General features: G+C 40.0%; 1 pseudogene; it reads right to left on the reverse strand.

Moving 5' to 3' along the window:
• Window positions 1-6182: 6182 nt before the first annotated feature.
• LOC131760295 (nucleoside diphosphate kinase 6-like) lies at window positions 6183-6696 on the reverse strand (annotated as a pseudogene).
• Window positions 6697-16816: the final 10120 nt, after the last annotated feature.

Here is a 16816-nt window from a genome sequence, read left to right on the forward strand (position 1 = left end):
TTCATGTGTCCTCAAATCTTACTCCTTTCCCTGTTGCCCCATCCCTTTCTCCTCTTTCTGCTCTATCCATTGTAGGTAAACAGTTTCATTCTTGTTTATCCTTTCTGCATTTCTTTTTGCTAAAAGTGGATATGTGTATTTTTATTTATTTTATTATTATTTTTGCATTACGCGGGCCTCTCACTGTTGTGGCCTCTCCCGTTGTGGAGCACAGGTTCCGGACGCGCAGGCTCAGTGGCCATGGCTCACGGGCCCAGCCGCTCCACGGCATGTAGGATCTTCCCAGACCGGGGCATGAACCCGCGTCTCCTGCATTGGCAGGTGGACTCTCAACCACTGTGCCAGCAGGGAAGCCCAGATATGTGTATTTTTAATTTCCCCATTTTTCTTATACAAAAATTTGTATGCTATATATATATTCTCACTCTGAACAATATATCCTAGAAATTATTCCCTACAATTTTATAAAGGTTTTTCATAGCTACACAGCACTCCATTGAATTTAAATACCATGGTTTATTCTATCATTCTCCAACATATGGGTATTTAAGTAGTTCCAGTATTTACAATATATAAATAATGCTGCAATATTAACCTTATTAGTATTTTCATATTTTTGGAAGTTTATCTTCAGAGTAAATTCCTAGAAGGTGGGATTGCTGGGTAAAAGGGTGAATGCATATGTAGTTTTGCTAAATACTGCCAGATTCCCTCCAGAGAGTTTGCATCGTTTTGTATTTCTGCCAACAATGTGTAAGACTACCTATTTCTCCATATCCTCACCATCAGAATTTATTGTCAAGCTTTTGATTTTTTGCCAATCAAGTGGATGATTATCTCCATGTAGTTTTAGTTTTCATTTCTGTTATGAATGAAGTTGAACTTGTATATGTAAGGGCCATTTTTGGTGCATTGCTTGTTCGTGTATTTTGTCCATTTTTCTAGGATTTTTAGTCCCTTCCCTCCCAAATTAATTTTTTGAAAACTTTTATATTAAGGATATTGGCCCTTTGTCTATAATGTATTGCAAAGTTTGTTTTCTTGCTTTCTTTTTGTGCTCTTATAGTTTCATTTCTTTGACATTTAGAGCTCTGATCCATTTAGAGTTTACTCTTGTGTAAAGTTGTGAGAAATGGATTTAATTTTATCTTTTACAAATGACTATCCAGTTGTCTGTGCATCATTTATTAAAGCAGCCTCTTTGCCCCAGCAATGTGCTAGATTTTCATATGTAGTGTGGTTTATTTCTGGACTTTCTATTCCATTCCATTGGTCTGTCTCTTTATGCACTGATAGCACAGAGTTTAAATATGAAGGCTGTGTAATATGGTATAATGTCTGACAGGGCTAATCACCCCTCATAGCTTTTCATTTTCAATGTTTTCTTAGCTATTCTTTTATGTTTGTTTTTCCATATGAACTTAAGTATCAATTTTTGAAGCTTCAGCAACAAAAAAATTTTTTAGTTTTTTTTTGGAGGAATTGCATAAATTTATAAATTAGGAAGAACTGACATCTTGTATGGATATCAAGTCTATTTTATATGTTTCAGAAATGTTCTAAATGTTCTTCATAGAGGTTTTGAACACTTCTAAAATTTAATCTTAAGTATTTTGTCTTTTGTGCTGCTATTGTGATTATAGTTTTTCTCTTCCATTATATCTTTTTTTAAAAAATTTATTTTTGGCTGCATTGAGTCTTCATTGCTGTGCGCGGGCTTTCTCTAGTTGCAGCAAGTGGGGGCTACTCTTCGTTGTGGTGGCTTCTCTTGTTGCGGAGCATGGGCTCTAGGCACGTGAGTTTCAGTAGTTGTGGCATGTGGGCTCAGTAGTTGTGGCTTGTGGACTCTAGAGTGCGGGTTCAGTAGTTGTAGTGCATGGGTTTAGTTGCTCCACAGTATGTGGGATCTTCCCCAAACAGGGCTCAAAACTGTGTCCCCTGTGTGTGTGTTCTTAACCACTGTGCCACCAGGGAAGCCCTTCCATTATATCTTAATAACTGGTTATTTTTATATATGAAAGCTATTCATTTTTGCATGATAATTTTATATCCTGCTAACTTGCTGAATTCTATCGTTTAAATTTGTTTTATCTTTGATGCGCTAGGATTTTCCAGGTATAATTTTATGACCCACCAATAAAGATATTTTTTCTTCTTGTTTCAATTCTTATGCCTTTAATTTTTTCTCTTATCTAAGTGCATTGGCCTCCACCTCCATGTTAATATATCAAAAAAACTGGCAAAGTGCAGACAGGGAATGTAAAGTTTTTTCTATACACTTTGGTGGAATGTTACCAAAGTTAAACAACTGTAACTAAAAATAGCTCGGAAAATTCTTCTCCAGGCAAATTTTATAAATTTACCAAATAATAACTTCACTCAAGTGGAATTATACAATGTGTACATTATTGTGTATGAATTCTTTCTCACAGTGTGATGTCTGAGATCATTCATGTTGCAGCATGACTCTGTACTTTTTCATTGCTGATAGCAGTTTCCACTCTCACCAGTCCATATCCTTGCAAAATATTTGGCATTTTCAGTCTTTTTAATTTTAGTCATACTGATGGATATGTAAGAGTATCTTCTTGTGGTTTTATTTTCATTTCTCTGATGACTAATGATGTTAAAGAACATTTCATAATTTTTGTGCAAATTTTGATGTCATCTTTTGGGATATATGTATTCAGATATTTTGCCCATTTTTGAATGGGTTGTCTGCCTTTTTCTTACTGATTTCTGGGAGATATATTTTATACAATTCCTTTGTTGAGTATATGTATTGCAGAATCTTCTCCAGTGGCTTACCTTTTTGTTCTGTAAATGATGTGTTGTTGAACAGAATTTCTTAATTTCAACAAAGGTCAATTTATCAATGATTAATGTTTCTGTGTCCTGTTTGAGAAAACCATTCTCTAAGATCATAAAGAGATTCTTCTGTGTTATGTCCCAGAAGCTTATCTGATTTGTGTTTCACATTTAACTCTACAGTCCAGCTGGGAGTTGATTTTTATGTGTGGTCTGAGATAGGAATCATATTTCATTCTGTTCCACATGGAGATGCACTGGCCTCAGCACCATTTGTTGAAATGACAGTCCTTTACCCCTGCTCTGCAGAGCTATCTTAGTCATTAATTAACAGACCATATATATACAGATCTATTTCTGAAATCTTTATTCTGTTCCATTACTCTATTTGGAATTAATTGCTATAGTTTTATAATGAGTTTTATAATAAGAACAAGTCTTCCATCTTTGTTTTTTTCCCCCAAGGTTTTCTTGGTAATTCTTGGCTCTACAAGTTTTCAAGTAAATTTTGTAATTATATATGCTGCTTGTGAGCTAATATAAGGTCTTAACAAAAATACCTGTGTGGTTTCAGTTTGGTTATAATTTTTTTTAATTGAAGTATAGTTGATTTACAATGTTGTGTTAATTTCTGCTGTACAGCAAAGTGATTCAGCTATGTGTGTGTGTGTATATATATCTATTCTTTTTTTTAAATATAAATTTATTTATTTTTGGCTGCGTTGGGTCCTCGTTGCTGTGTGCGGGCTTTCTCTAGTTGCAGCAAGTGGGGGCTACTCTTCGTTGCAGTGCACAGGCTTCTCATTGTGGTGGCTTCTCGTTGCAGAACGTGGGCTCTAGGCACGTGGGCTTCAGTAGTTGTGATGTGGGCTCAGTAGTTGTGGCTTGTGGGCTCTAGAGCGCAGGCTCAGTAGTTGTGGCGCACGGGCTTAGTTGCTCCACGGCATGTGGGATCTTCCTGGACCAGGGCTCGAACCCGTGTCCCCTGCATTGGTAGGCGGATTCTTAACCACTGTGCCACCAGGGACGTCTCTACATTCTTTTTAAATATTTTTTTCCATTATGGTTTATCTCAGGATATTGAATATAGTTCCCTGTGCTATATAGTTGGTTATAATTCTTAACTGTTGTCAATTACAGTTGATTTAATTTAAACCTTGATCTTATTCCCAGGCTTGACTAGATATTTCCTTTGGTAGTCAAAGAAACCGATTTTGGTTGCCAAAGCTAAAGTTTGCTGGGTGAGATTAGGAAAATATCCTGTTCTTGCTGGTATCTTCCTGTTTCCTACCTGAAATGTTATCAACCTCATCTACCTGGCCTAATGTTGCTTTGCCCATTGGTGGCATAGCCCAGTCAAGAGAGGATAATAATGTTTCTTATACCCCCACCTCACCCACCTTCCTTTCCTCCAACTTGTTTAAAGCATGTGCTTTTTTCCCCTCCTCTCCTGAAACGCTTCCTACATTTACAAAACAGTCAATCCGGGCTTTCTTCCAGTTCTGATCTTCACTACCCAACCCCCTCTGCCTCTCCACCCACTAGTTTCCTTCCATCTTCATTTCCACTTCCTAATACGCATCTCCTTATATTCTGTAGGGGTCCCTTCTCCTCATCAGATGCAGCAGGTGCTACGAAGGGATTGAGGAAAGGAGGAAAATGAGGGAGAGAACTGTTTATTGAGTTGCTCTTCCATGCCAGGCCCAGGTGTATATACACATTGTCATTATTTAATTCTCATAACACTACATAGTAGGCATTATTACCCTTTTTTAAATAGCTTAAGATCACACAGCTAATAAATGTAGGGCTGATATTTAAATCTAATTCTATCTGAATCCAAATCTCATTCTTTCCACATGACCACACTACCTCCCATGAACTGAGGCATGTCCTGACTTACAGTTTAAAACATTAGTCCCAAATCCTAATGCATCTTTGAACAGAGACTATACAGAAAAGAAGGGCAAAGTCCAAAGTAGAATGTGAGCTAGATCTCAAGTTGGTGACTGGCCCAGACGGGGTGAACACCCAGAGGAGAGCTTTCCCTTGGAGAGAGACATTTCAGGTGGTTACAGGGATTCATATTAAACAATGAGCAGTAAATATGGGTGACTCACTGACCAAGTTCTTATGATTATTGAAAAGTAAATGGTTTCCAATTGGTCCAGATAAAATCTATAATAGATGATAGACAATAGACAGAGAATGGGTGACCACTGAGATTCTCAGGATTGATTCAGTTAGGTTTAATGTGTCCACCAACTAAAAGCTTGTTTAATAGTAATTTCCCACAGGAAGTTTTTCTATTTTGGGGTTTTTTTCTCCAAATCATATTTATCATTTTTTCTCTGATTATTAAAAAAAAACTAGGAAAACTAAAAAGTACTAAACAGCACAAAGAAAATATATATAATTAATATATAAATATATGTATTTGTGAATATAGCTGCTTTGTTTCTTTAAGATAAATTCTTAGATGTGAACTTTTTGGACATTAAGTATGGGTCGTATTTTCTGTTTGTTTTCTTTTTTTTTTTTTTTTTTTTTTTTTTGCGGTACACGGGCCTCTCACTGCTGTGGCCTCTCCCGTTGCGGAGCACAGGCTCCGGACGCGCAGGCTCAGCGGCCATGGCTCACAGGCCCAGCCACTCCGCGGCATATGGGATCCTCCCGGACCGGGGCACGAACCGGCGTCCCCTGCATCGGCAGGCGGACTCTCAACCACTGCGCCACCAGGGAAGCCCTGTGGGTCGTATTTTAAACACTTGGTAAAAACCTACAAATTCCCTTGTTGAATGGCCAGAGGACATGAATTTTAAAATGACAGACTGGAAATGCAAATAGCTAATAAGCCTGGGACTTTATTAGTAAATAAATTAACTTAAGCGACATATCATTTTTAACTATTGAAATAGAAGCTTTTCATTCATGTGATTTTTTTTTTTTTTTTTGGCTTCAGGACAGGTTTAATTAATCCAGTTAAGGATAGAGAGATAGCACCTAGAATAGTGCTCCCAGCCTTAAGGATTCAATAGAACACTGACTTTCATTAAGGAAACTAGACCAAATATTGCTAATACAGAGCCACTGCGTTTTTCAGGCAAATCAATTAGGAAAGCTCCTCCTTGAAAACGAGTGAATAGTTCTCAGAAAAAAGAGGAGCCATTATTCCTCTGAACCACCCATGAACATTCCAGAGAAGAGTCTGATAGAGAGTTAGATTCTAGAAGAGACGGCAGCAAGGAGCTAGACCCTTACGCAGGTGGCAGTGGCCAGCAGAGATGGTGCAATGAGCCCCAGGTCTCCCTGGTCCTAGGAGAACACTCTGGACCAGAGGTCTGCAAGAAAAGGCTGGGTAATGCCACCAGTCTTCACAGACAGACAGGCCTCCTCTGGACTGTAGCGCAGCTAGGGCTCCTCTTCTTTATACCAGCACTGTTCACCGAAGTCAAGGGAAAAGGCTGCAATCTCTCTAGTGGCTGAAACCAGTCTGAGCCATGGGTTGTGTTACAGGTGTTGGTGAGGCCAAAACTCCCATGAATTGGATGGCCCCAGGGCCACGTGGCATGCTCAAAACACTCTGGTGGGTCCCATCCCTCTAGGTCCTCCAGATCTGGATGGCATCCTTGTGGGGGAGGATTTAGGCTCAGATTGGCCCACTAAACTCCACCAGCTGCTGAGAGAAAAAAATGCCCTCCACGTTCTTGGTACAACTTCTGGCAATCTTCCTTTTCTGCACAGAAATTCTCTCATTCGTACAATGAGGAACTTGTTACTCTGAATCTGCTGATGAACAGCCTTCAGAATCAGTGGGTGAACAACTGCAGGCTTGATCAGGGCCAGAGTGAGGTGGAGAGCTTGAGGGCTCTGCAAGATCGAGGTCATCTGTCTCCTGTCATCAGAGAGCCTGATAAGAGACCCATCAGGGCTGCACTCCCCACCCTTCCTACTCTGGAGACCTCATTCATTCGATATTGAGTGCCAGCGATGCATTGGACACTGAGCCAAGGCAAAAAACAAAAACAAACAAAAAGCAAAAAAAAAAATCCCAAATAACAACAACCCACAATAGACATGCCTTCATAGGACATTTAGTCTAATATACATATACCATTTATTGAATTCTGTTTGCCAGGACTGTGCTAAGCACTTTATAAACATTACATCTAATCACCACAAAACTCTATGTGGTAGTTATTGTTACCAACTGAATGAGGAAACAGATGTTCAGAGACTGACTCAGATGTCACATGGCTACACAGGCTGAGGATTGAATCTCAACTTTGACTGACTCCAAAGAGCTCACCATTAGCTTCTGGATGAAGAGGATTTTTCAGAATGCATTTCAACAAACCAATTCAATGACTGGGTGTTGGTTAGGGTGCAGGGAAGTGGTGTTCTCATGTTGCTCGTGGGAGTATAAATGGATATATCTTTTCTGCCAAGCAATCTGGCAAAATTATCGTAAGCCTTAAAGAGTTTTCATCTTTACCTGGAATTCCATTCTTTGCATTCTACCCCAAGGAGAGAATCAGAAATGTGATCAAAGATTTATGTACAGACATACCTCAGAAATATTGCAGATTCAGCTCCAGACCACTGCAATAAAACAAATATCATGATAAAGTGAGTCACATGAATTTTTTGTTTTCCCAGTGCATGTAAAAGTTATGATTACACTATACTGTGGTCTATTAAGTGTGCAATAGCATTACGTCTAAAAAAGAGTACATTCCTTCATTTTAAAGTACTTTATTGTTAAAAAATGCTAACCATCATCTGCGCCTTCAGCAAGTCATTAATCTTTTTTCTGGTGGAGGGTCTTGCCTCGATGTTGAAGGCTGCTGACTGATCAGGTGGTGGTTGCAGAAGGGTGGGGTGACTGTGGTAATTTTTAAAAATAAGACGACAATGAATTTTGCCCCATCGATTGACTCTTCCTTTCAGGAACAATTTCTCTTTAGCATGCAATACTGTTTGATAGCATTTAGCCCACATAGAACTTCTTTCAAAATTAGAGTCAATCCTTTCAAACCCTGATACTGCTTTATCAACTAAGCTGATTTAATATTCTAAATCCTTTGTTGTCATTTCAACAATCTTTCCAGCATCTTCACTGGAAGTAGATTCCATCTCAAAACACTTACTTTGCTCACCCGTAGGAAGCAACTCCTCATTGTTAAAGTTGTATCATGAGATTGCAGCAGTTCAGTCACATCTTCAGGCTCCACTTCTAGTTGTCTTGCTATTTCCAACACGTCTGTGTTTACATCTGCCACCGAAGTCCTGAATCCCTCAAAGTCATCCATGAAGGTTGGAACCAACTTCTTCCAAACTCCTGTTAATGTTGATATTTTGGCTTCTTCCCATACATCATGAATGTTCTCAATGGCATCTAGGATGGTGTATCCTTTCCAGAAGGTTTTCAATTGACTTTGCCCAGATCCATCAGAGGAATCACTATCTATGGCAGCTGTAGTTTTACAAAATGTGTTTCATAAGTAATAAGACTTGAAAGTCGAAATTACTCTTTGATCCATGGGCTGCAGGATGGATGTTGTGTTAGCAGCATGAAAACAACACTTATCTCTTTGTACATGTTCATCAGAGCTCTTGGGTGGCCAGATGCATTGTCAATGAGCAGTAATCTTTGTTTCTAAGCGGTAGGTCTCAACAGTAGGCTTAAAACATTCAGTAAACCATGTTGTAAACAAATGTGCTGTCATCCAGGCCTTGTTCTTCCATTTCTGGAGCACAGGCAGAGTAGATTTAGCATAGTTCTTAAGGGCTCTAGGATTTTTGGAATGGTAAATGAGCACTGGCTTCACCTTCAAGTCACCAGCTGCATTAGCACCTAACAGAGAGTCAGCCTGTCCTTTGAAGCTTTAAGGCCAGGCATTGACTTTTACTCTCTAGCTATGAAAGCCCTAGATGGCATCTTCTTCCAATATTAGGCTGTTTCATCTACATTGAAAATCTGCTATTTAGTGGAGCCGCCTTCAGTAATTATCTTAGCTAGATCTTATGGATAACTTGCTGCTGCTTCTACATCAGCAACTTGCTGCTTCACCTTGTACTTTTGTGTTATGGAGATAACTTCTTTCCTTAAACCTCATGAACCAACCTCTGCTATCAAACTTTTCTTCTACAGCTTCCTCACATCTCTCAGCCTTCAGAGAATTGAAAAGAGTTAGGCCTTGCTCTGGATTAGGCTTTGGCTTAAGAGAATGTGGGAGCTGGTTTGATCTTCTATCCAGACCACTAAAACGTTCTCCATATCAGCAATAGGCTGTTTCTCTTATCATCTGTGTGTTCACTGGAGTAGCACTTTTAATTTCCTTCAAGAAGTTTTCCTTTGCAGTCACCACTTAGCGAACAGTTTGATGCAGGAGGCCTAGCTTTCAGCCTATCTTGGCTTTCAACATGCCTCCCTCATTAAGCTTAATTATTTCTAGCTTTTAATTTAAAGAAAGAGGTGTGGCTCTTCCCTGCACTTGAACACTTAGAGGCCACTTTAGGGTTATTAATTGGCCTAATTTCAATATTGTTGTATCTCAGGGAATAGGGAGGCCTGAGGAGAGGCAGAGAGATGGGGCATGGCTGGTTGGTAGAGCAGTCAGAACATGCATATTTATCAATAAAGTTTGCCATCTTATGTGGGCATGGTTTGCAGCACCCCAAAACAATGACAATAGTAACATCAAAGATCACTGATCACAGATCACCATAACAAGTGTAATAACAATGAAAAACTTTGAAATGTTGTGAGAGTTACCAAAATGTAACACAGAGACAGAAAGTGAGTAAATGCTATTGGAAAAACGGCGCCGATAGACTTGCTTGACACAGCATTGCTACAAACCTTCAGTTTGTAAAAAACACAGTATCTGCAAAGTGCAATAAACGAAATGCAATAAAATGAGGTATGCTTGTACAACAGCTTGAATATTTGATAATTAAAATGAGTATATATATATATAAAATATAATCTATGTAATATACTCTAATACATATTATTATAATTTATAATAATATATGTAAATATATAGAGAGTATATATACAATTATACTTTATTTAAAATATCAAATTAAATGACATAATGATATAATGTCTGGAATTTGCTCCAAAATAATCTGGACCGGGGAGGAGAAATAGATCGAAGCTGGGTGATGGATACATTTAAGTTTATTATATCATATTTCTATATAAAAAGACAAGATATTTATAATAAAAGATGATTCCATCAAGCATTATTTATTACAGTGAAAAATATGCCGAGACAAAATATACAGCCGTTAAAAGATGTTTTTGAGAAAACTTTAGTAACATGGAAAATGCTCTCAGAATGATGTAATCAGGACACAAAACTGATAAAATTTCATTTCAACTATGTAAAAAATGTAAAGGAAACACACCAAAATGTTAATAGCAGGATTATGGTGATTTTTCTTTTCTTATTTATGTTCTTTTGTATTATTTTACAAATACCATTTATACTCAGAAAAAAAAAAGTAATGTACTGAAGAAAACAGTCAATCTTTAACTCTAACAGGTCCCTTGCTGTTGTCACTGTCGGAGATGGGTCATTGGTCTGATCTGATTGGTCACATCTGAGCCCATGTGACCTAGGTGGTAGTTTTTGGTTATGTGTAAAGGAAGTTGTTGGAGAGGAAATAAAACAGCTGGCTTTGTCATTTATACCCTATGTTTCTGCAGGACACAGGCAGTTGTGTTTATGAGAGATATTTCCATTGTCAAGGAGTGATGGTCAAATTAACAGCTCTGCTTTAGTTCTGTAAGTGTTTTGGAATTTTTTGTCTTTAAAAACATTCTATTGATGTTTTCATATATACATTCATTAAGTATTTAGTAAGAGCCTGCTCTGTGCCAGGCACCATGCTAGGTTTGGTTTAAAATATGAAAAGAGCAGAGTGCCCTCACTGAAGGAAGTTCAGTCTAATAGGAGAAGCTGGTGGAGACAGTTACATTATATAGAAAAGGCTGAGGTAGAGGTAAGCTCGGGATGAACCGTCAAACCGAGAAGTCACTTGCTGCTAAGATCTTTCAGTTAGCAATTAAACTTTCGGTATCGTATAAATGGTATGGTCTTTTTCCTCACACAATTTAGATTAGATATTATTACTCTGCCCTTAATTTCAGGCTTCTATTATATTCCTAATGTGATTTTTTTTTTTTTTTTTTTTTTTGCGGTATGCGGGCCTCTCACTGCCACGGCCTCTCCCATTGCGGAGCGCAGGCTCAGTGGCCATGTCTCACGGGCCCAGCCGCTGCACGGCATGTGGGATCCTCCTGGACCGGGGCAAGAACCCGTGTCCCCCGCACTGGCAGGCGGATTCTCAACCACTGCGCCACCAGGGAAGCCCCCTAATGTGATTTTTTAAAATAGTCTGACTGGTTGGCCAGGATCTGACCTTTACATTCCAATCGTACATGTTTACTCCACCGCAAATAGTATTTTTTTCCTCAGAGAAGTATGATCATCATATTTCAAACACCACAACCTTCCTTGGTTCCCTTGCCTGCAAGCTGAATTTTTGACTGTAATTTGTCTTTATTATAGCATGAACTTTATAAAATAGAAGTCAGGGTAAAATTAATATGAGAAAAGGTGGCTTTTTAAATTCTGGCACTCAAAACCGATGGCTTCAATTGGTAATTTTTTTTAAAAAGTCTTACGGAAGCATTTTTCAAAAGAGTGTAAGATCAGTGAAAGCTATTGCTTATATCCTGCGAAAATGAGTTGCAGATCTGGTGATGCTTTCTAGAAATAGCATTAACAAAATTTTTATTTGGTATTGCTATAAAAAAACCACTAATCATCATTCCTCCCTCTATAATGCAATATTAATCAAGTGGCTTAAATATCATGCTAATAATCCTCTTTCACTTTCTGAGGATCTGATTTGAAACAAAGCACACAGCAGAAATTAAAGAGAAGGAGGAAAAAATAGCTCAAGAGCAATTAAGAGCATTAGAGCTGATGCTAAGAAATATGACTCAACCTGTAGGATTACAGAAAATCTCCTTGTAACATTCATTCCATGGCTCTACCCATAGAAGAACTATATTTTCTTCTCTTTGTCTCCTCAGAGATTTACTGAAGAAATCATTTGAAGTGGTTAACCAGCAATAGAACCAGAAAATACAGTTATTTTCTCAGAAGGCAGATTTTACATTGAGTTTAGAGGATGCAGTTTGTATAATTTTAAATGCTTAAATTGTAGATATGTCCCTGGACCCTACTAGATAGAAAAAGAAGTATTCAGAAAAATTAAGATTTGCATCCTGGGTTGTCTAATTCCATGTTCAAAGCCTCTGTCACAGTCCTGCCCATTTCCCCTGTCTGGGTACTGGGCTAGGCTCTAGGAGGTAAGAAGATAAGAACAAGATCAATCTTAGCCTGGAAGAGCTGACAGTTTATTTGGAAAGACAGATAAATTGCAGACTGACTACCACAAGGGAAAGGTAACCTCAGAGAACAGATCACATGGTATGGGAGCAGTTTTATTTATTTATTTATTTATTTATTTCAATCAGATTTTTGCTAGTTTATTTTTTTTTTGTCACTGAAATCATTAAAAAAAATTTTTTAACATCTTTATTGGAGTATAATTGCTTTACAATGGTGTGTTAGTTTCTGCTTTATAACAAAGTAAATCAGCTATACACATACATATATCCCCATATCTCTTCCCTCTTGCATCTCCCTCCCACCCTCCCTATCCCACCCCTCTAGGTGGTCACAAAGCACTGAGCTGATCTCCCTGCAGTATGGGGCTGCTTCTCACTAGCTATCTATTTTGCATTTGGTAGTGTATATATGTCCATGCCACTCTCTCACGTCGTCCCAGCTTACCCTTCCCCCTCCCCTGGGAGCAGTTTTAAATGAGAAGATTTGGGGGCACTGACTCTGCTTGTTCTGGGATTGTGGCCGCCAAGGGAGTCTGTGAATCTTCACAGGAGAGACAGCAGTTGAGCTGGGTCTTGAAGAAGGAAAAGGAGCATTTCTGGCCTTGGGGGTGGGAGAGGGGATGAGTCTAGACAGAGAAATAACAGCATCTTCAAATAGATAGCACCATAAAATTGCTGGGCTGTGACAAGACCCCAAGATTCTAACCCTAGCAAACGGATGAACAAGAAAAGGGGCTAATATAAGAAAATGAGGGAAGAGTGGGATACGGTGAGTTTAGTTTGTAGCTGGTTGAATTTTAAGTATTCCAGGTGGAGATGTCCAACCAACAGTTGAATATATAATGTTGATCTGGAGCGTTCAAAAAGGTAGTAAGTAGAGGTACAATTTGGAGTGATTGGTGAGTGGTAATGGTTCAACCAGTAGAGACAGCTGAGATCACGCAGGGGGACATTTAATTCAAGAGGAGCAGATAGTGAAGGATGGCACCCTAGATCACCAACACTAAAGAGCAGTCCTGTGGTGGTTACAACAAATGCTACTATTTATCTACATCATGGGTTAAATGGGCTGTTATGAGCTGGTCCAGTACCCACGCCACCATTTATAAAGATTGCTATATAAAAGTGCAGAGTGAGTTCAAGCAACTTACAAAAAAACTGGATCACAAACTGTAAGTTGCTTGTGTGTACTTCCTTTTACTTATCCTAAATATACCATTTTACCCCATGGCTCCAGTGTCCTGGAACTTGGAAATGAATTCCAGCCAACCAATTCCTGGAAATGAATGACCTGCCCACATGCTTTATGTTTTTATTCCATTTGAGACTATCTTCAGCCATAGCTTATATTTTAGCCCTACTTGGTTCATCTGTAGCTCAAGAAAGATGACATCCAACTTTTGCCATTAAAACAAACTCTGTGTGACTGTCATGTACTGGCAATGGTGCTACGTGCCCTTTCTTTCTCTCTGCCACTGTGATTGTCACCCAAGAAGGACTGTGGGAGTGGTGACTTTTTAAATCAAGTAGGGCTTTTTAGGAAACAATATTGGTATTCAGTGAGCAATTGCTTATGGTGCCAGGAATCTTGGTGTGGTGAGACTCTCAGAAACACCTTTCTAAGACCTCTATGTGATATTGTTATTCTATAATTCTTTGTCTAGTTTTTATTAAAAATACTCGTGAAATGCTTTGCTATCTTTATTTTTTGTTTCAAGTCCATTTGAAAGAGTTAAACACTAAACTCTGTTCTCTGGTTTCTTTAACATGTGTGACTATTATTAGGGACAGAAATATAATTACTATTTGGCACTGAAGGGGTTCAGAATGAGCATCCCTGAAATATGCCACTTTGGCTTATGGACTAATTTGAGCTGAAGTCAACTAAGGCCCAAAAGATTCAGGAAGAGCTGTTGTTGTTACTGTGGTTTTACCTCCCCCTTAACTGCCTAAAAGAATTTAGACAGAGGGTCTGGTCCAGGAAGAGAACTATCACCAGAGATAACTACAGAGAGTGTGGGCTACACGTGGAAAGCTGGGGGAATCCAGCAGGACCTATCTGTTCAAAATCCTCTCTGTTCCGCTGTCTCTGCATAGCATGGCAAACACTTGTTTACCAGACATTGGCTCCTCCCATTTTCCTGTGAACTGTCTTCCTTCCCTTTGAAGCCCCAGACCCCTACTGCCTTCTTCTTAGTTCAGAATATGGCATCTCAGCCTCAACTGCCTGACTTTCAGGGAGACTCTCACTGTCTGTTGGGATCCCATACGTATGTGATTAAATTTGTTTTTCTTTTGTTAACTTAGTTACTAGGCCAGCCAAAAGAACCTAAATGGGTAGAAGAAAATTTTTTCTCCCCAACAGCACATACTGACTATACACAGTGTCCTTGGTTCTATTCAGAAGGCACAAAAGAAGGAGCTGCTTCATTCTGGAAGCTCTGTGTCTTCCCACATCTCTTTAGTTACTGCAGTAGTAATGCTACAGAACTGATAAAGCCTCTGAGGAAGGAACTTCTCCTAATAAATTAGTCTTAATGTGAGGGGGTGAGGGGTGAGATATGTTCTTTCATTAAGCACTAGGCTGTTCCAGCAGTTCAGGGTTAAGTCGAGGATGGTGGTGCTTGGCTGGAAACTCAGGAGGCCCAGGCCTGGCTGAGCAGAGAGCCAAATGCCTGGAGAAGAAGAAGAAGAAGCGATTCTAGAATTTATACGTACCCCTGTATATTGTGAGTACCCCCAACCCCTTCAGGGCACACCAGTCCAACTTCCACCTGCAATCTGAGGGCCTTCTCTGGCCTCTGGAGCCCCCTTCAGCTACCTACTTGGCAAGCAGGGAGTGTAGGAGAAGTACCACATCCCCGGGAGCAGCCTTCAACCAGTGATTGACAGGAGGTGGTATGGAGACACCCCAGCTCCCTCACCTGGACAGCTGACGTGTATGCTTTATACTGGCTTTCCCAGCTCAGTTGCCCACAGTGGTAGCTGGTCTGACAGTACATTCTTTGTCAGCCACCTTCCCTTCCCTGTCTCACTTGTCCTCCTTCCCTACTCATGTTTGCTTTCACTTCCCCAATAATCCCTTGCGCTGGAAACTCTGGCTCAGGATTTACTTCTGTGGAAAGGTGAGAACTAAAATATGTCACCTCATCTTTCAGAGAGAAAGTTTCAAGCCCCTGGCACAAATGCCCTCACACCTACAAGGTGGGCATGGTGAGCAGGAAATCAGCGTGAAGGCATGAGGTGCTCCAGATTCATGTGCTGTCCAGAGCACCAAGCAGGGTACTTAGACGACAGAGCTTAGAAGGGCACTGCTTACCCTGGGTTTCTTTCTCTTTCTCTGTGCTCGATGCTGAGTAGCCCTCTTCTGCCCATACGTTCTTTCTCAACACTGCGATTAATTCAACTAACAAGGGTTCCGTTTTCTAAATCGCCATCACATTCGAGCCTTGCCTCTCTGAGATGCTGCCAAGTCATCCTGATGGAGCATCCTATCCACCCAATGTCTTGAGTTACATGTTCACAGGCAGTATCTTGGTTTCTGTCCTGTAGCTAAATATCTATTATTTCATGTGCCTGGCACCCCTGTCCCTTCTCCTAGGATCAGTCACATAATCCCCTATTCCAACCACATGATTCTGTGAGACCCACCAGGTCCATCAGTAGAATCGAAGGACATCTGCTCATCACCTTCTCCTCCCAGACACAGTTGTTGAACGAAGGAATGTAAGGTGATGAACTGGAGACAAGAGTGGACGTCTTTGAACTTCTGATAATGGAGAAAGGTAGGCTCAAAGCCCTGGGAGGGGCTGAGGTCCAAGGAGGATCTTTGGTGTCTTTTAGTGTTTGATTTCGAACACACCGAGAACTTGACAATCATCCTTGCTTCCTCCCTCCAATCTCTGTCAACCCTGCTCCTCCCGTTGTCGACACCTGGATCCAAGTCTTCCCTCTACTCCTGGATCACATGAACAGCCTTCAAACCTCCTGCCTCAAGCCCCAGCACCTCTATTCTCCCGTTGCTAGACTGTTCTTTCTAAAATGCAGATCTGATCTTCTCGGTCTCTACCTGTAGCCCTTCTGTGAATTCCTGTTGCTCTCTGGAAATCATTCAAATCTTGATGAGGATTTCAAAACGGATGAGACACTTCTTGTTTGGGCCCCTGTCCACCTCTCCAGCCCTCTCTCTCCACTCAACTCTTTGAACAAAAAAACATGTGTTGCCTGCCATGTCAGCAAACAAAGACTGTTGCCCGCCATCAAGCCATCTGCCACTGCAAACCAACCGGAGTGCGCCCTGAGGAGAATTCAGGATGGAGAAAAACAGGACACTGGCCCTAGATAGTTAAGATGCATGTCAAAGGAATGATTTCAAGGAGCACAGACTCTTGCATCTTCCCATACACAGAAAAACACTAAATTCATTAACTTGAGATGTGTGGTTTTTTTGATTAGCAGTCATCTTTTGGTGTTTGTTTGTTTTTATTTTAACAAAAACTCCTCTGTATTGTGGATCCTCCCTTACCCCTCTGGAACAGTTCCTCAGAGCGATCTGAGAGGCTATCTACTGGG

This window comes from Kogia breviceps, chromosome 7, assembly GCF_026419965.1.
Source record: "Kogia breviceps isolate mKogBre1 chromosome 7, mKogBre1 haplotype 1, whole genome shotgun sequence".
NCBI lineage: Eukaryota > Metazoa > Chordata > Mammalia > Artiodactyla > Physeteridae > Kogia > Kogia breviceps.